This window comes from Narcine bancroftii, chromosome 10, assembly GCF_036971445.1.
Source record: "Narcine bancroftii isolate sNarBan1 chromosome 10, sNarBan1.hap1, whole genome shotgun sequence".
Lineage (NCBI taxonomy): Eukaryota > Metazoa > Chordata > Chondrichthyes > Torpediniformes > Narcinidae > Narcine > Narcine bancroftii.
In genome coordinates, this window is record NC_091478.1 from 101,558,721 (window position 1) to 101,580,287 (window position 21,567).

The window sequence follows — 21,567 nt, forward strand, 5'->3', positions numbered from 1 at the left end:
GATTATCTCAGGGTCATGCAGCAGCTGTGACCCTGGGGATGACTTCAACTATGGAGGATGGGACTGAAAATGTTGAGAGAGATGGGGCTAAGCAGTGGTTGGTAGGACAAAGTGGGTTTCATAAATTAACCCAAATTCTGGATTTCTTGTAGAACAAAATAATCCAATTTACAAGCTTATAACATTGCAAAGATATGTAGTCCGAGTTGATTTCTAATGCCTATTGAAGACCTTTGACTTGGCCGTGTTCTTCCCCACCAAAGTCAATGAGGTTGTGTGAAATTCCTCCTTTCTTCCTCAAAGGAAGCATTGATTCATTTGTTTTAAGTATCCATCAAACTGGATTTTGTACAAGTATGTTAAACATTCAGACACTAACATTTGAAGAAGCTAATTTCAGATAAAGTATTACATATGTTCATGCCTGCAAGATTAATGTGTCAATATGTGAAATTCTGAGACTGAAGCTCTGCTTTAACTGCACCCTCAGTGAGTTATTTCATTGTGACCAAAGCTGAACTCTGTGTGTCTGATATGTTCTGTTAACTTTGATTGGAAGTGTGGAGAAAAACAGACAGAGAATTAATAGATTGCAGGTGAACTACAGTACAACTCCAATTATCCGAAATCGGATTATCCAAAATCCTCAGTTATCCGAATTTTTTTTGGACCCAGAAGTGACGTCTATTCTGCTCCAAAATATTTATCGGATAATTGAGGATTTCAGAAAAATCAGAAATCCTAATTTATCCAAAAAATGTCAAAATTGAAATGAATTCATTTCGCCTCTGAAAAATTTCGGATGAATGAGGATATCCGGAACAATTAGAACTCCTCAGTTATCCCAATTTTTTTTTAGAGCAGAACTGATGTCACAGGTTGAAAGAATTTTGGAAATTTGGAAAATCCTCTGAGTAGAATACTGAATTTTTGATGTTGGATTTATCTTATTTTGTTCAGGTTGTTTTTTGCTGAGAGATAAATGTCATTTCATGCTTAAAACCCTTCCCTTGTTGTTTGTTGTTTAAACATTGTTACAAGCGATTTGCTGTTGTGACTGGGCTGTTTTAAAAAAAAATGGCCAGTTATCTGAAAATATTGTTTATCTGAAATAGGCCCTGTCCTGACCATTTTGGATAATTGGAGTTGTACTGTAATTGGAGTCTCCAAAAATCAGGAATGAGTTTATTGTCATATGCAGAGTACAATGTACATTACTGCTGTGATCCTTCCTTGCTGCAGTTGAACAGGTATTTTGCAAATAAATTCTGCAAAAACACCTATAGGTCCTCAGGCTTCTGTACCTTCTACCCGAAGATAGCAGGGAGAAGAAGTTGTGAGCAGGGTGATGGGGGTCCTTTATGATGTTGGCTGCCTTCTTGAGATACGCCTCACAGGTCAGAGCCTGTGAATTGGGTGGGAAAGAAACCTATGGCTACTGGTCTTTTATTTCAAAAGTTGCACAGATATGGACCTGGTTTGCATTTGGATGGCAGACCAGTTGATGGAGGATTTACCAAAGTGGGAGAGGAATGTCACAAGATCTCTCTACTTGAGGATGAACCACTGAATTTGCATCATATGAGAAAAATCAATGAGCAAAGAGGCTTTGGAGGCTATTGAACAGGGAAGACCCTGAAGAAATATTTCTTCCATAGAGGAGGGGCAGATTGGGGAAACCAAACCGGAGGGTTATAAGTGACTAAGCAATCCAGTAATTCAGAGGACACATTTTTATGTAGTGTGTGTTTTAGCTGTGGAGCATCTTTTGACTAATCAAGATGAGGCAGTCAAAAAGAAACACATTCAGAAAAAAGAAATTGATTGGATGAGATGAAGTAGGCCACAAACGGGTCATATCGAGAAAAGACATAGATCAATAGGGCCAAGGAGCATGATCCTGTTTGAAATATACCAGTAATTCTGACGCAGTATTAAAAGATTATACATCTGTCACAATATTTATCTGCGAGTAGGGATCCTGCTGATCTTGATGCAGTACATTGTTAATATTTTGGAGGTTGGCTGGGATCCTTGGTCGGGATGGGAGAGAGGAGGTGGAGTCCTCAATTAAGACGGAAGAGGTCCACATCAGGGGAGCAGGAGAGGTCAAGTCAGACAGAGGAAAGACTGGCAATCTGGAGGAAAGGTAGAGGATTGCATCTGGGAGAGACTTGCTTTCCCTAAGTGGGAAAGGGACATCAAGAACACAAAATGCTGGAGAAGCTCGGCTGCAAACAGCATCCTTTATGTAGCAAAAGCAAAAATGCATAACCGATGTTTTGGTCTTGCCTCCATCAGGATATGAAAGAGCACCAGTGGGCATCCGGACAAAAGGATGGGGGGAGGGGGAGGAGTCAAAGGCAGGAGATGATAGGTGAAGAAGGGAGAGAGAGGACCGCAGCAATCAGGAAGAGGAGGGATGGTTAGGTGGGTGGAGGGGAGAACTGGAAAGGGGGAGGGGAAAGAAAAGGCGAGCTGGTTAGCAGAAAGCAGAGAAGTTGACATAAATGCCATCTGGCTGGTGAGTGCCCAGACAAAAGATAAAGTCTTTTTTCTTCTTTCTATGGGTGATCAGTATAAAAGGCCACAGACAGACGTGAGCGTGGGTTTTGTGACTCAGAAATAAAATGGTTGGCCACTGGGAGGGTCTTTGTTGCCTGCAATTCAGAGCTGGGGTTGGATATGCTGAAGTCATATTGTGTGGTGTCATTTAAAGAAATGGTATTTCTGCTACCCTCTTTTAGCTGTGATGTTTATTTTCAATGAGTTAGTTCAAGTTTGGCCCAAAGGGGTTAACACGTTTATTACTAATATTACAGAGTGCTATTTCAACCCCCGCAGAGAATACCTTTGCACAGGGCATATTGTGAGGGGGGAATCAAAAATGGTGCATCAAGTCAATTACAGTTAAGTGACTAATCAATAACGTACTTCTGTTCGCAACAGAAACTGCAAGTGCTAAATCCATTTTCTATCTACACTCATTAAGTGAATCATTTTTAGTTGTGAATTCACTTTAAATTATCCAATGCATACATTTTGTTTTACATCACATTGTCAAACAGACTACACAACCTGGAAAATCTTTCGCTTTTCTACAATCTCCTAAATTACACTTTAAAATGTGATGCCGTTTAGATTTAAGGAGGTGTTTTGGTGCAGTTAAAAATAGCTGGAACAAAACAAGAGTTATTGGTATTTGACAGAATGTAAGAGAAATGCAAGGAATGGCCAAGACATTATTCATTATTCAGAGAACATAATGTTGCAGAGTTCTGGAGGGCACAGACTGAAGGTTGCCCTTTTTTGTTGTGTGAATGAATATTTAAAGCAACATTTGCTCGGGTTACCTATTAGGGAGCTTACATTTGAATGCCACTAGGTCACAGAGCTGTAAACAAAAACAAATATATGGATGGAGAGGTGGAGAGGAGCATACCAGAGGCAAAACAACCAGCAGGTTAATCAGATAAAGATAACAGAAAGATGCTGGGGAAAAAAATCTGCTGGTCAGGCAGCTTCTAAAGAGAGAGAGAAAGGAAAAATAAGTGAACTTCAATGACCTTTCATCAGAATTCTATATGAGGATGGTTGGAGCATTGAGAAGTGTTAAGAAAGATGTGAAGGGACCTCGAAAGTGCTCCGCACTCATTTCCGGCAAATAATCTACACTGCTAAAACTTTCATTCTGCGTTAATTGAGCTATATTTCCCAATATTTCCTCTGTTCTCTGTTTTCTGCATCAATTTCCATTCTCTTGGGTGGAGATTTATATCACAGCAGCAGCCATTCTGCACCTTTGACTAAATAGAGATGCCAGGCCAGAGTTCAGGAAGGATCACTGGATTAGGTTAAGTTGGCAATATCCAAGGCAAGTCATTTCAGGTTGTAAAGAGTGAAGAGAATGGAAGCCCTCTTCTGTAAATAAGTTTCCTTTCCAGCAAGCAAAGATACTGGTAATTCAGTGTCAGAGGACATGGTTGTGTGTGCTTTTACATGTCAATTACATTCACCAACTGGACTCCCAAAGAAACCACAGTTCACTTTCTGATTGAACGTGGCTCTGAGCTGTGGTGTTTTCTGATGTGATCAAAGCTGAATCACTTCACTTAAGATAGCACAGCCTTGACTAATTAACACTGTCCAGTGGGAGGTTAACACATTAACACAGCCTCTCACTCCCATCCCACGCTCCACATTATACCGACTGTTTTACAAAGAAAACCTGAAGTCTGCATAGAGTGAGGCCTCTGATCTACAAGATGAACACATTCTGCACTCAAAGATCATTTTTATCTGGAGTCATGGAGAAATTCAGCCCCCTCAGCCCCCAGAATGCATCATGACCAGCAAGCACCCATTTTTACACTAATCCTATCCAAACCAATTTTAATTTCCTAGCCTTCCCATGTGAATATGCAGGGGTCATCTACTGCATACGGTGCTCCTGTTGTGGTCTCCTCTACATCAGAGAGACTGGATGTAGACTGGGGGGGGGATTGCTTAGTAGAGCCCCTCGGCCCTGTCTGCTGCAATAGTGTGGATTCCCTCCAGTGGTCATCCATTTCAATTCTCCACCCCATTCCCTTGCCAACTGCCAGACTGAGACCCCAGCAATTTGAAGAAAAATCATCTCATATTCCATCTGGGCACCCTTCAACTGGATGGCATTAACATCTTCTCCAGTTTCAATTAGCCCCCCCCTCCACATTTCATCTTTCACTACATTTCCTTTCTTCCTGCTCTCTTCCCATTTCCATCTGTCTCCTTTCCCCCAGCTCTGCTTCTACAGAACCAGTTAATTCCCTCCCCCAGTTAATTCTCCCCTTTCTTCTCTCCTGTGTGCCATCCACAGTGCTTTTGCCTGTTGGTTCCTCCTCCTGCCCATTCTTCCCTTCTCCCTGGCATTCTAATTCAGACATCTCTCTGCTTTTTATTGATACCTCAGGCCCAAAATGTTGGTTATACAGTACACTGTATATCTTTACCTCCGATGGACACCACAAGACCTGCTGATTTCCTTCAGAATTTCTGTGTTTTTACAGCCACAGGGAGAATAGAAGTATTTATTGACACATGTTCTGTTGTACAGTGAAAAGCTTTCTTTGATGTGCTAACCCAGCAAGTCAATCCATACTTACAGAAGGAAGTTACAGCAAAAATGCAGTAATAAAACAAAGTGCAGTGTTACAGTGTCATTTTTTTTTAAATTTAGAGATAAAACCTGGTAACAGGCCCTTCCGGCCCAAGCTGCCCAAATACACCCATGTGACCAATCAACCTACCATACCTGTACATCTTTGGAATGTAGAAGGAAACTGGAGCACCCAAAGGAAACCCATGCATGTCATAGGGAGAATGTAGAAACGCCTTGCAGACTCCGATGGATTTGAACCTGGGATGCCTGCACTGTAATAGAGCTGCACCAACGGTGCCACTCCAAGAATGCAAGATATAATATAAGACAAAATGCGGAGTCTTGTGCAAAGTACAGTGAAAACAGTAAACAAGGACATTATTGTTTACCAATAAGAGGCCAATTTAAGAGTCCGATAACAACAGAAAAGGAACTGTCCTTTAATCTGGAGGTTTGTGCTTTCAAGCTTGTGTATCTTCTGCTCAGTGGAAGGGGAGAAAAGTGATGTGACGACAGTGGGGCAGGTCCTTGAAAGGGCAAACTCTGGAGGTCAGGGTTGAGCTAGGGTCACTGGAGCTCTGAGGCAAAGGGTCTCCTAACTGCACCACTCTTCCAGCCACTTGAGAAGGAGTATTTGATTCCACCCAGGATTATTTAGGGTTTTGGATTGACTATTTTAACAGACTGAAGACATGACATGACCAGGATTCCCATCTCCTGACAATGATGTCTACCTTTTAAATCTATGTGAGATTTTAGAATGGGGAAAGGTGGAGAAGAGGGAAAATCACTAACTACCGACCTTAGCTTGTGAACGCCAGTTAACTGTGAGCTATAAAGTGTGAGAGGCTAACTATCTCTCCTTTCAAATGTTTCACTGTTGATGAACTTCTGTCATTCAGAAGGACACAACTGACCACAGGCTTAACTGGACCAGATGCACAAATGCAAGGACAGGGAAGTGGCTGGTTATTATGCAGACTCCCCAAAGCCTTTCTCTATTAAGTGAAGCAAGACTTCACTTGTGTGTCCATGAGAGTTGTCTACAGCATCTGATGCTCATATTGTGGCCTCCTCTACGTCAGAGAGACTGGGAGATCGCTTTGCTGACCACCTTCTCTCTGTCCGCATCGGAGTCAGGGATCTCCCAGTGGCCAACCCTTTAAATTCTGCGCCCCACTCCGACGCTGACATGTCTGTGCATGGCCTCATGTATTGTCAAACCAAGACTATCTGTAAATTTGAGAAGCAACACCTAACTTTCCATCTGCGCACTCCTTGAATGGATGGTGTTAACGGTGACTTTTCCAGTTTCTGCCAGACTACTCCCTCCTCTCTCTCCCTTCCCATTCACTCTGTCTTCCTTCCTCCAGCTCTTCACACCCTTCCCATGTTTGCTGATGTGCCCTCTCTCCTTTATCCACCTCTTACCTCCTGTCTTTCGGACTGTACTCCTCCCCCTGCCCCCACCATTTTATTCAGGCATCTGCACAGACTTTTTCATACCTTGATGAAGGGCTCAAGCTAAAAATGTTTTTTATCTTTCCTATAAAAAAGTACACTGTTTGACCTGCTGAGTTTCTCCAGCATTGTGTTTTTACTTTTACCATTTACACTGTACAAGTCAGTATTGCAATGCAATTCTATCTACTTGCCTGAAAGAGTGCAGCCCAAACTGAATTCAAGATACCTGGTAAACTAGCATCTGCTTATCAAGCACACAGCCATCAACTTAAGTGGCCACTTCTTGATTTTCGAAGTCTACTCAGCCCATCGTCAACAGTGCTTCCCAACCATGAGCCCTACCATCTGGAAAGACATAGTCAATATGTGGGAATTAGCCCCATTGTAATCATGGATACCCCTTGATTTGGACATTCTTTCATTGTTGATCATTCCAGAAACTGATATACTTTTTCCCAACAAGAATGCCACTATTGACTGCAGTGATTCAAGAAGGCAGCTCATGTCTACATTCTAAAAGCCAGTTAGGAGTGGGCAATGAATGCTGACATTCCGAATGAGGGGCACATCCATTAAATATATCATGTATTCTATGTTTAAATAAGCTCCTTTCTCATTACTTTTATAAATCACCTGCAAATTAAGGAACTTTAAGGTTCAAGAATACAGGAGGCATTAATTTAAGAAATTGCCAAGATCTATCAACTGTTATACTCACTAGCATGCTCTATTCCCTTTATGCATAAAGAAATCATGTTACAGTCCAGCAAGCTAATCATTTGAAACTGGAAACAAAACATTGTTGATCCACAGATCTTTCCAGAAGATGTAGTTAGCAGATAGTGTTCCTATCATCCACCATCAGTTTTTGTTAGTCAGAGTAGAACAGGCCAGACCCCACTTGGAGTACTGTGCACCTTTCCGGTCTCTTCACTACAGGAAGGACGTGGTAACCGTAGAAAAGGTGCAGAGGAGATTTCCAAGGTGGTTGCCTGGTTTAGGGAGCATGCCGTAAGAAAAGAGGTTGAGCGAACTCAACCTTTTCTCCTGGGAGTGGTGGAGGATGAGAGGTGACCTGATAAAGGTGTATAAGATGATGGGAGGCATAACTGGTGTGGATAGTCAGAGGGTTTTTCCCAGGGCTGAAACGGTTGCCAAAAGATGACATGGGTTTAAGGTGCTGGGGAGTAGGTACAGAAGTGATGTCAGTTTTTTTTATGCTGAGAGTGGTGGGTGCTTGGAATGGGCTGCCGGCAACGGTAGTGGATACAATAAGGTCCTTTAAGAGACTGTTGGGATAGGTACATGGAGCTTAGGAAAATAGAAGCCTAGTAATTTCTAAATAGGGACATGTTTGGCACAACCTTGTGGGCTGAAGGGTCTGTATTGTGCTGCAAGTTTTCTATGGATCTAACAGCCCCAGACATGAGACTCCCAGGTGGATGAGAGTTCAATGAACCTGAAGTCTACAGCCAGTCTTTTCCTCACAAACCCACATTGCTGGAGATGCAATAACGTTGCGCTCATTCCTCTACTAACCAGACATTTATGTTTAATTTATGCGTCTACTCCCTAAAATCACGCAAAAATAAAAAGGGAAAATGTGCTGTTGCACAATGTGTATAATTAGCCAAAAAATTGAAAATGGCCAACTTCAGGATATTTCTCTGGCAGGAAAGATAGCCCAAAGCAGAATTACGGAGAAAGGTGCAGACAGCAAAATTCCAGCTCATGAGTTCCAATCGTGGGGCTGCTGGGAATGAGGAATGAACCGTTGGGCAAGAATTGAACGAGTGCAGAGATCCTGGAGGCCAGCAGATCTAGCCAAGATGAGGCCACATAGAATCAATGACAAAACGAATATTCATGACTGCATAGGTATAATCTTCCATGATCTCAAGCCAAAGAAGGCTCCTCAATGTGGCCGTAAGGGGTAGAGGTCAGGTGAGATTAGTCGAGTGTTTTCTCACCCTCTCCCTGCCTTCCCGCCTCCACGTTATGTTTAAGAAAACCAAGCCTTTTTTGGAGAATTGTACTCCCTTTCTCCTTTCAGTTGCGGACCTACCCACGGCACACTTCCTGCATTCTCAGCAGTAAAGTTAAATTGATAATGAGCTTATATCATAACTTATATCATAACTGTTCATCACAAATAACCTTTACACTGACCTGTCCTAATAAATTTCCCTTTGGTGAGTGGCTCTGATTAACATTTGTTACGGTAAAGGGTGATTAATTCTTCAGTGTCATTAGACTGGGATCCCTCTTTCATTATTAAGCAAAAACAAATTTATGGAGAGTAAAACATTTATAAGCAATGACTCATTATATACATTTTGAATTGCATTCCCTAAACTTATGAGAATAGGCTTCTTATTTTAACCTCAAAGGTCTGAAACACCGAATGTCGTGACTTGTTCGTGACAATAAATTCTGATTCTGATCCCTTTGGTTCCTTCAACAAAGCTGCTCTCATCCATGGTGTCCTCTTCTTATTACATTGAATGAGAAACCTCATCCCAGATTAACCCAATTTTCACCCAGTTTCCCTTCTTCTGCCCTGTGAGGAAGGCTGCAGCCTATACCTGGCACCCAGTCACACTTGTGAATTTAATGACACCTTTAGAACTGGACGCAGCTATAAGCCCACACGGGCTTTAAGGCAAAATAAACACGAGTCGCTAGTGAATTTCTGAACTAAACATGAAAGATGTCAGTGCTATCGAGAAGAGCTCTGCACATCTGACTATCTGTATATTCTTTTTTGGCTTGGCTTCGCGGACGAAGATTAATGTCAGCTGCAGGCTCGTTGGTGACTGACAAGTCCGATGCGGGACAGGCAGGCACAGTTGCAGCGGTTGCAAGGGAAAATTGGTGGGTTGGGGTTGGGTTTTGGGTTTTTCTTCCTTAGTCTTTTGTCAGTGAGGTGGGCACAAAACAAAACAGCATTTATCTGGACCACAGTGGACACACGTACATGCGCGCGCACACACACACTTGGTTGAAGTATACAGTTAATTAATCTCACAGTCTGTGAGAAGAAGCTATTTCTCAGCCTGGCAGTCCTGATTTTGATACTTCTGAACCTCCTTCTTGATGGTAAATGGTCAAAGATACCATGCGGTGGAGGAAAAGGGTCCTTTTCCATGCAATTCTTTAAGCAATGCTTCCAGTAAATGTCCATTTGAGGAAAGGGAGACCATAGTGATCTTCTGGGCCATTTTAATGTTCCTCTGTAGTGACTTCTGGTCCAAATATTATGCTTTACAGCTTCCATACAACAATGATACAGCCAGACAGAACACTCTCAATTGTGCTACTGATGGGGGCTGGTAACTTTGCCCTCCTCAGCCAGCTTAGAAAGTGTAGGCGCTGCTGAGCCTTCCTGACTAATGAAGAGGTGTTGTGAGTCCAGGATCCATCCCTCTTTATATGCACACCAAGGAACTTTATGCTACACTCTCTCCATGATAGGACCATTGATAAGTAATGGAGAGTGGTTGACCTTCATCCTCCTGAAGTCCACAATCGTCTCCTTTGTCTTGTCCATGTTGAGACTCAGATTATTGTTCACACACTATTTTATGATCAGCCAAACCTCCTCTCTGTCAGCTGACTTATTGTTGTTGACAACTTGACCAATATTTATTCCTCAATCACTCACAAAACCAGGATTTTGAACAGTTATTTGCCAAAACATATTGTGTGTAAATGGCTGCTATCTTGCCAAGACAAATTAAGTCGTCACCTTTATGCTCGCACAGTAAAGTCAAGATGGTATTTCTCCAGGACCATGGAGCAAATTTACATAAATATTAGTTAGAAGTTTAAAATATTAAGAGTAAAAGTCCACAGTACACCATCCATATACATTTTGGGAATTCAGGAACCTGTTGGCTTGGGGGTAAAAAAAAACTGGTCCCCGATCTGGATGTAAAGACCAAAGTGTTACGGTACCTCTTACCAGATAAAAAAAGGTAGAACAGTTTACTTGAGGGGTGTGTGGAGTCCTTCATAATGTTTATTGCCTTTTGCCTGTATCGAGAGTTGTAGATGTCCTTCATGGTAGTAAGAGAGAAGTGAATACAAAGTGAATTTAAAGGGTATTTTGTTGACTGTCCACCGACTTCAGGTATTTAAGGTCATGAAAGGCACCATAAAATTCAGATCTTTCTTCTCAAAGAAATTGTATTTTTTAAAATAATCTTAAGGATGTCTTCAGGAGGCACTGTCCCACAACTTTTAGTGAACTCCAGTGACTAGGGTTTGATCCTGACCTCAGGATCTATTCTCAAAGATTACATGGAGGTTAGTGGGGTGGTAGGTGAGCTCAAGGGGAATCTTGTCTTTGGTGTGTGTGGGGGAAGAGGGGATCAGGACTGATGTGTGGGTAACCACTCACCCCCCCCCCATCTTTGTCCCCCTCACATGCTCATGCTCTCCCTTTCTCTCTCTCTTTCTCCCTTTTCCCTCTGTCTCCTTTCACAGAGCCAAAAACAATTCTCACCTTTCCTTTTATCATATCTTTTGTTGGTCTGGACTCTCCCCTCCCATTCTTCCACCTTTCTCTCATTCTTTATTAAAATACCTGCCAGCTGTTTGCTCATACCTTGAAGGCGGCCTCAGGCCCAAAATATTGGTAATATATCTTTACCTTCTATGGATGCTGCGAGACCTGCTGAGTTCCTCCAGCATTTACTGGGTGTTTTCACTCTGGGTCTGTTCTGTACAGTGTTTGTACATTCTCCCCGTGACTGCATGGGCTTCATCCAAATGCTCCATTTCCTTGCAACAGGTGTGTGCTCAGTTAAATGTTTAATTGTTAATAAAGGACCACATAAAATATTGCTACAACCACTTAATATTCCCACAAAATGAGAGACCTTTAATAAGTGGGTGTAGTGAAGGATTTTCATTTTATTCGGGGGGGGGTTTTGATCAGTTATTTATTTGCTTCAAATCTCTGAGGATTATGGACAATTATGCAGCTGGATGAGTAACTCACTGATATCCAAAGTACCGCATTTAACAGAGACAACATCCTTCATAAAATTGGAACATATCTATTAAGTTTGAGCCAAATTTGTTAGTGTCTCTCGACAGAAATACCAAAACATCTCCAAGTCAAGATTTTTATGGAATAGTATCACAGATCTATCATTGCACAGTTTTCTATTCATTTTCAGTGTTTTTACATTTGCCAGTGAATAGAGTACAAAACCTATTGGGCTTCTGAGTCACAAACATTGTGGTGGCTCATGTTAACCTACAGTTCTTGTCAGAAGTATAGGTGAGTCAAATACAATACATCCCATTGTATAAGAGTGAAGAAACCATGATAGGATTTTCTTACTAAGTGGTAGAGCTCTTCAGAATCTAGTCAACCATAATTCCTTGAAAGTGGCATCGCAGATAGTTAAATCATAAATGGAGTTTTTGGGATGTTATAATGAAGTTGTACAAGACTTTGGTGACAGCAAAACTGGGATATTTTATGTAGTTTTGGTCATCTAACTAAAGGAACGATATCAATAAGGTTCAAAGAGTACATGGACATTTGAAGTTGCATTATAGGGAAAGGTTGATGGAGGTATGAGGCGTATAGATAGAATAAATGCAAACAAACTTTTCCCACTCCAATTAGGTGAGTCAAGAATGGGAGGATGTTGGTTAAGGGTTAAAGGTGAAATATTTATGGGGACTATCAGGAGATCTTCTTCACTCAGAGGGTAGTGAGAGTATGGAATGAGCTGCAAGGAGAAGTGTTGGATTTCATCATTTAAGAGAAATTTGGATTGGTACCTGGGTGGAATGTGAGAGGGGTATGGAGGCCTAATGATCTGGGTCCAGGTTAGTGGGAATAGGCAGAAACAAATAGTTTGGAGTGAACCAAATTGCCCAGAGGGCCTGTTTCTCTGCTGTATTGTTCTATGGTGCCATGAATATTCTTGTTTTAAAGAGAGAAAACATCATGTAATACTTACCTAAGCAATAATGATTCTATATTGATATCATCAGACAATTATACCCAGACATACATCTCATGTTTCTCAAGACCCATTGAGTAGATCTGGCCTTTTTATCCCTGCCATTGCAATTATTTGGAAGAAAGCAGTATGAGCAAAAGCTACAAGCATCTTTGAAGTCACTTTCTCTCGGTGATTTCACCTTGGAATAAATTTACTTTGGACAAATCAAGAACCAATAAGAGGGCAAATGTGTTGCACAAGGTGTTGGCAGAGGAATGTTATTTGCATTTTAGTCATCAGAAGTGGGGAAAGTTTACCTCAGATTCTGAAAGTTCAGTCAATAACCGTAGTGTTAGAATCTACTAACAGTAAATGACATTCTGTTTCCGCCGTGTTGACAAATCATGGAAAATGTGTTTCTGAACTGACTAACATTTTATCTCAACTTTTGTGTTCAGACTTTTAAATGCAGTCTAGTGTCTGATAAGCACCTGACCTTTAGGTGCTGAATGCATTCACTGGCCCTACATTTAGTTTGAACAGAGGAACTTGCTTGTGAATTCAACGTTTATGGGTTCATGTTTAAACTCCTCCAGAAGTTTAAACACAAATATTTAGATTGACAGTCCAGTATAGTGCTGAGGGAGAAATGCAGTGCAATAAGTGCTGTCTCTGGAATATAATTCCACTACTCTCCCTGATGGAAATAAATTATTTCAAAGTGGCCCAGTCAATAACCGAGAAAGCAAATTAGCCAGTCATTATCAGATTGTTCTTGGGAGTTTGTGAAAGTTTGCTGTCTTTCCAGAATTTCAACAGTGAGTGAAAACACTTGAAAACGTTTTATTGACAGTAAAGGGCATTGGGGCAAGGAAAGGTGCAGATGAACAGGTAGCCCAGAATGGGATGCCAATATTCATTTATAAAGCTGAAGGAAGATGCATGCTTGTGTATATTATCAATTAATAATCTTTTGCCAAACTTAGATATGGTTTAAAAACACTAATCAAAGTAACCTGCTTTGGATTAGCTTTGCACTGAATAAATGATTGGAAGAAGTCCTTCAACAGAATACTGCCTTGCAATATGGCCCCTAACTGTACACAGAATTATTGCAAAGGAACCCTATCACACATTGTCCATTATTCATTGTCCTGAATTCAATCCAACTGATGGGCTTGCCTGACCTAATTCAGGGGCAATTTTAGAGTCAACCTAGTGAAGGAGTGAAAATTTCATAGGCGGAACTGGGAAAGAAAACAATTTTAATTTTAATTAAAAATGTTAGAAAAATAAAATAAATATACTGCCATTCCATCAGTCTGAAGTTCAGCCAAATGAAAATGTTATTTTTATTTAAACGGATATCTTTCCACTTGAATGTTATAACATAGAATTATAATAGTCATTTTCTATGACTGCAGTCAGATTTGACACGTGAGACATGTTCGCAATAATTTACTTAAGGTCAGTGAAGAAGCCATATCATTCATCTCTAATGAACTTCATGAGAAACATATGCATTTCAATGGAAATGTTTTAAAGTACATTTGCAAAATCATCAACATCGGAAATATAATTTTGGAATAAGACAGTTCTAGTGAATAAAAAAAGCACTTTTACAAAGCATAGCTGAGAATAGGAATTTGACCATTCATCTTCTCAAACCTACGTGAGTGTCAGCTGTGGCTTAATCGGTGACTTTGGAATCAAAGTTGTTAGGTATTAATCCTCCTAGAAGTCTTGACTGACGTTCCACTATCTAGTAACTATCCTAGTTCTGCGTGTGAGATCCTCTTCCGCAGAATAAGATCTCAGTTTGAAACCCTGCTTGATGTTTTGTGCAGCTATCAGAGATGGCAGGATGTAGTTTGAAAGAGGACATGGAAGTTAACCATAATGTCCTGTGCTTGCCTTAAACACAGTCAACATTACAAAACATTCAGTCACCATCATGGCACTGACTGTAGAAGCTTGCTATATGCAAATTAATTGCTGTTTGTAAAAACCTTATCTTATGCCCATAACTACACAAAGTTCCATTCAGCCCAATGTGTCAATGCCATTTCTATCCTATTAGTTCCATTCCTATTCTCCTGTACTTCTTACTATTCTCTCTCATCAACTCCCCTTTGATTATTTTCACCACAAATTTACTCAAACGGGAGTTTACTTGCCAGCATGACTTTGAAATGTGGAAGGAAACCAGAGCCACCAGATGAAAACCCTGGGATCATGGAAAGAATGTGTAAACCCTACACAGAGAAAACTGGAGATCAGACACTATGAGACACCAGCTCTGTGAGTTATGTCACTTGCTGCCCTTCAAGTTAAAAGAGTAAATGTAGCTTATTGGCGATAAAGCATTTTGGAGGCCTCAAAATGCATGGATGTCAGATTTATTTATTTTGAATGCTCCATATTCAATTAGCCAGTGGTTCTTAAACTCTTTTCACCCATAGACCACCTTAAGTATTTTCTTTTACTCACCGGCCATAACATAGCCATGAACCACCAGCTGTTGAGGGATGTGGCACTGGTGAGCTCGAGCCAATACCAATACCACTGACAGGATTTTTGTTTAGTTTTGGTGGCAACATTTTTTGAGAATTTCCAGTTGTCAAATTTACAACCTTGTTTTACACGTTGCTTCTTTATCAGCATTTCTTCTTTCTTTTCTTTGGCTTGGCTTCGCGGACGAAGATTTATGGAGGGGGTAAATGTCCACGTCAGCTGCAGGCTCGTTTGTGGCTGACAAGTCCGATGCGGGACAGGCAGACACGGTTGCAGGGGAAAATTGGTGGGTTGGGGTTGGGTGTTGGGTTTTTCCTCCTTTGCCTTTTGTCAGTGAGGTGGACTCTGCGGTCTTCTTCAAAGGAGGTTGCTGCCCGCCAAACTGTGAGGCGCCAAGATGCACGGTTTAAGGCGATATCAGCCCACTGGCGGTGGTCAATGTGGCAGGCACCAAGAGATTTCTTTAGGCAGTCCTTGTACCTTTTCTTTGGTGCACCTCTGTCACGGTGGCCAGTGGAGAGCTCGCCATATAACACGATCTTGGGAAGGCGATGGTCCTCCATTCTGGAGACGTGGCCCACCCAGCGCAGCTGGATCTTCAGCAGCGTGGACTCGATGCTGTCGGCCTCTGCTATCTCGAGTACTTCGACGTTAGGGATGAAAGCGCTCCAATGAATGTTGAGGATGGAGCGGAGACAACACTGGTGGAAGCGTTCTACGAGCTGTAGGTGATGCCGGTAGAGGACCCATGATTCGCATTTACCTTTGCTGCATCACCACAGATGACCCTTTGCACACCAGAGGTTGGGAAATACAAAAATAGATGACTGCTGAATTGGCAACAGAAAACTGTTAGGAAGTTTGGAATATTCTTGCATATTCATTTATGTAATTGTTTAAAACACAGTAGAATTAGATTCCAGCCACTGAAACCCAATTATACCTAACAACCCATGTTGGAGAATGGGAGGATACTAGATCACTCAGGCAAAACCTGTGCAGGTCACGGGGAAAATGTACAAACTCCTCACATACATTGGCGGATTCGAACCCAAGTCGCTGGTGCTGCAATAACATTGCACTAAATGCTATACCTACCATGCCACCCACCTGTGCTAACCGTGATCCCATTTGGATACTCATGAACTGACTGGCAAATGCTATCAGGTCACTTTGGTATTGACTCCATTCTCCAGTAATATCCAGGTTATTGAGCTTTTAAATTGTATTGAGAGACAATGGATTTGTAGCCTACCAGAGGGGTAAACTTGTGTATACATTCTCTATACAAAATAAATGCAAAGCCTATCTATACTCCATCTACATGAATTTCACATCAGAGATTATATTATGTGTGGGACGTCTATTGTAAGAAGCAGTTGAAAGATTTATTTCAGGATTGAAATGCACTTCAAAGCAGTAAAACATTTAAGGTGAAGCAAGTTAAGAATATGAGAAAGAAATGGAAGTGCCTTCAACAAGCATTTCCAAACCAAAAAAAAATGATGCCAAATCTCATCAAGGAGGTCCTGATTTAGGGGAGGTCTTTGTTGTAGAAATAGAATTTTGTTTTGTTTAATTCATTACCAAGATATCTAATAATTGCAGTGAGGAGAGATCTGTTGGGTCATGAGGTTGCAGACTGCACTGGAATAAAATGTTGCTTGAGCTAAAGACAATCCTCCATTTTGAGGAGGCACCTTCATTTTGAATCCATCCCATGATGCACAATGTGTGCAACAGACCAGCGGTTAGGTTCAGTTGGAAAATGGGATTCTAAATCTACAACAACTGAGATAAATTGAAGCTGAAACCATGGCTTTCAATGGTGAAACTGTTGATACCCAGTGGCCAAAATTGAAGGACACTACTTAAATGAGAGCAGATATCTCAAGAACAAAGCTACACGGACATTAATGACTTGTTCATAATTGTGGCTTTGGAGCTGACAGATGAAGATAGAAAATATTCAGAACAGCTATCAGTTGGTCTGAAAAAGGAATCCAATGTTCCACTGTATCCACTGCAACACACACCTATTTCAAGAAGATGAACAAGATTTTACTGATTTTGTTGTGGGACAGAAGAGTTTGATTTCTAATTGAATGGGAAAAAAGAATAATGATCTTCGATAAAGTTAAATAATTCATTTCCCAAGGTGCTCACTCCAAGAGTTACCCATCCTTTTAGTACTTCCCGCTCAGTGTTTTAACAATGGTTTTTTTTTCCCACTTCGGTACTGGTTATTGAAAGAGCATACTGATAGAACTGCTCTCTATTTTAATAAAAAATGCTGAAGAAATATTCAGAATCTATTACTGAACTCGCTAAAATTTGTTTACAACTTTGTGTGGTGAAGGGTGTTTCTTCTAACAATTAAAAGGATTGGATCTCATTGGAATTTTATCAATGGATCTTATTGAAACTAAAGTATTTAAGTGATAAATGATGAGAGGATATTTCCATTTGTAGGGGAATTGAGAGCTCGAGCATTGTTTCAGAAGAGTGAGATTTCCGATTCATATCAGAGTTGAGGAGGATTCCCTTAAAGTGTTGGGAATCCATGGACCTAGAGGTCGAATCATTGATGATATTGAAGGTTGAGAAAGATTGACTCTTGCGGGGATGGGTGGGGGGGTGTCCAGGATCCTGAAATCAGACAGGAAAGTGGTGTTGAGGCCAAATATCAAATCATCCACATTCTTATTGAATAGTGAAGCAGCTGCTCTTCTTCCTTATGTTTTGGCATTCTTAAAATAATCCCCAGCCATCAATTCACAACATCTACTCAACAGTGGTTGTATTTCCCTGCATTATAACTCCACCTACCTTTTAAAAAGTAATTCATATACTGATGGTCCAGGTGGGGCTTTCAATCTTGGTTTGACTTGTACATAGACCACAACTTTGCTTCCTTTGAGCAATTATCTGCCAAATTTAAATTAACATTTTTTTTGCTATTTACAGATTAGGACATTCTTAAACTCCTTAACGTTGAGGCTTCCCTAAGATTTAGATTTTATCTGGGAGTATACAATTTTAGACCTAATCAGAAAGGACTGCTTTCAGCCCTTGGTGAATTACTGTTAAGATCTAGCAATAGTTCTTTATCTAACATTAAAAGCATTTGGGAACATGATTTTCAACAATTGTTTGCTGAAGATACATGAGAGTCTATTTTTAAAAATGTACATTCACCCTCTCTCTCTGTGCTAGACCTTCCTTATTACAATGTAAAGTAGTCCATCAGGCCCACTATTCCAAAGTTCAATTAGCTAAATTTTACCCCAATATATCCTCTAAATGTGATCAGTGTACAGCTCAGGAAGATTGTTTATATCAGATGTCCCTCACTTTGTTACTACTGGAAAGAGGTATTTAGTGCACTTTATATAAATCTCTCTCCGAGGCCATTTATTGGTATTTTTGGAACAAGCGGACCAATGGACTTAATTTTGACTCCATTTCAATCCCATGTGGTCACTTTGGCTTCCCTGATTGATAAGAGGTTCATTGAGTTGTAGTAGAAAGATGTCCCTCCCACCCAGACACAATGATGATCGGATTTGATGGCATCCCTCTCTCTCTCCACAGAAAATTAAGTGCTCAACTACTACAATAAGTATTAATTTTTTTCTCTTTGGGTTTTTTTTTAATTATTTTCAAAATTTATAGTTTAATTATTTTTGGTCTTTATGTTTTTCCCCTTTTCATTTCCTTTTTTATCTGAACCTATTAGTTTTGAAATTAGTAGGTGACGCCTGACTTTGACAGTAATCGCTCAAACAATAGGTTGGGGTTAGAAATTTAATTAGATTAGTTATAAATATTTTTTCTTTTCCTTATTTTTAATCAATAACATGGATTATTTTAATTTACTGCTACTTGAACATTATATCATATGTAACTATGTATCGGATATTTTTTTCATAAACCAATAAAAAAGATTGAAAAAGAAAAGTAATTAATCACCTTTGGAGTTTTCTGGGAGGTCCTGAGGATTAGACTGGCACTATTTGAATGCAAGTTATTTCTTTCTTTAGCGAATTTCAGGTGGCTACAATACCCGACTGTAAAGCCACCTATTCTACCCCAATGCAGCTGTCGGGTGGCCACCTGAAAGAGAACCCGGCCAGGAGGAGCACTTACCTAACCCTCCTCCTGCAGGTATAGTCTCCGGCTCGGAGAATCCTCCATTGCACCTGAAAGCAGCAGTAGGACTACAGCCACAGGAGCCGGCATTCGCTCGGACACGGATCTCCTTCAGCTGGCACATTCAGGAGACCAAAAGACGTCTTCTCTGCGACCACCTGAACGTCCCAGCTGCACTCCCCCAGCTGAGTCTGCTGGCGCATTATCTGCACCCAAGCACCTGAAAGCGGCATTTGTCTGACTTTAAGTTGCTATTTCCATTGATAGTTTCCTCTTCCCTGCAGTTCTGAATGCATATCCTGATTGTTGCAGACCAGAAATTATCAGCCGTGATAATCTATTCAATGTCAAATTGATCTTAGCACTCATTTCCTACTGGTTGTATTTTAATTTCTAGTAATCCCGACATCTGTTGTGATCACTCAATAAAATTTCTTAACAAGTAGTTCTTAACAAGTAGAATCCCTGAAAGTTTGGTTTCAAGTTACCAAAAGGTTTGCAGGGGCCCAATCAATTATCACACTTGTAGTCAAAGCCTTTACTGCCCCCTAGCTCTGCCTTCCTTCCACCAACAGAATCCTGCCAATGCCATTCTTCAACCTCAACATTATTTTGGGAATTAACGATTGCCCCACTTCACACCTAATGGAACCTCATCAATATTACCCATCCAATATATTCAAGATTCAGTTTATTGATATTGTAATAAGACAGTGCCATATTACTTGAAATTGCTTTTGCCTGCTGCAAGGCCAACAGATTCACAATTGGCAGAAATTGCCTGAAGCGCCTCTGACAGTCAGAGAAAGGGAAGAAAAGAGACCCCCCCACCCACCCACCCACCAGAGTTACTGAGTGTCCATAGATTCACCTCCAGCACTTCTGCAGCCACACAGAGTCCAGTCCAAACCACTGGCAACCTGAGCTCCAGATCCAAACTTATGACATGTTCAGGAACCCTTCAGTACCCGTTCACATCTGATACTCCTTCAGCTGGTTTTGAGCCTAGCATGAGTCTCCCGACAGCAGTCTCTGGCATCTTACAGCCTCCGTGGATTCCTTGCCTTGAGTCACCAGCAGACCACCACATGCATTGGTCTTTGAGCCACATAGCCCCCTCACTGGTCCACCACTGTGGTCACCGTCCCCATGGGTAATCTTCTTCTTCTCAGATGGGGAATTGTCTCCCCATTTTCTGGTGCCATGCGCCAGTCCTCTGCCTCCCCAGAGTCTGCAAACGCTCATGGCTGCTCCTCATTAATAGGCGCTGCCATCTTGGGTGCAGACTCCGGGGTTGCAGGATTTTAAATAAAACCACCATCAGCTCCTATAATGGGCCATTAAGAATCTTTGCGGAGCTGACAGCAGTTGACTGGTCGATTGGACTCTACGGGAGTGCTGTATCTCTACTCCTTGCCCCCCCACGGGTCTGCACCAACAGCAACAATGCCATTTCAGTGGTTCTGACAGTGCCGTTGTCCCAGCTATAGTAATCTTTTTAGATCCTACAGTCGTCTCTGAGTCAAAAGGTCCAATTAAATTTGAGATGCTTGAGCACAACACAAAAATGGAACAGACACTGCTCTTCAGATGTGAATGAAGTCTTCAACTATTTCTCCAGAAGGCCCCTGACAGCCAGAGACATTGTAACGTGATATGCTGACCAATATCTACCCTTAACCAACAACACTAAACTCAGAAACTTAGTAGGTCAGGGAGCATCCATCGTTAGAAATGGTCAGTAAATATTTCAGGTTCAATGCAAAGGTTCCAAACTGAAACATTAACTGACCGTTTCTCTCCATGGTCACTACCTGACTTGCTGAGTCCCTCCAACTTTGTTCACTCAATATTCCAGCATTAGCAGTTTTCGTGTTTCACCACTAAAATCTGATGAATGCAGCAAAATCCCACTGTAGTTGTGGGATCTTCTGTGCACAAATTGTGCAGTGGCATTTCAACAGTGACTAGAATCCAAGAGCATTTCTCTGGCTGTGAAGAGAAGAAAACGTGATATATAAATGCAAGCTCTTTTTCTGATTGGAGGGCCAGCTATTCTGTCAAAAAGGTGGATTTGAAACACACCCCCATTCTCAGACATAGAGCAAAGTTCAAATTCAAATTCAGATTTATTGTCAGAGTACATACACGACATCATATACAACTCTGAGATCTTTTTTCTGCATGAGAGGCAGAATTTCTACTTATAAGTAGAGCAAAAACATCTCTACTGAAGAAAAGATACATATACAAAAGAGAGAAATGTAAATAATGAATGTAAACAAATCGACTGCACGACGCAGAAGAAAAAAATATCTTGTATAAATA

At 41.0% G+C, this 21,567-nt stretch overlaps 1 protein-coding gene across 33 annotated transcripts in view; it reads left to right on the plus strand.

Annotated features, from left to right (window-relative positions):
* Positions 1-21,567, plus strand: part of LOC138745038 (transcription factor Maf-like) — a 374,863-nt gene that overhangs the window by 262,974 nt on the left and 90,322 nt on the right. Inside the window, exon 3 of one of the 33 annotated variants that reach the window (XR_011345959.1) lies at positions 5,219-5,535. The exons of the other annotated variants lie outside the window; for them this stretch is intronic. The gene's annotated coding sequence lies outside the window, so the exon portion shown is untranslated. Of the gene's footprint in view, positions 1-5,218; positions 5,536-21,567 lie in introns of those variants that run through there. 33 annotated transcript variants of the gene reach the window in all.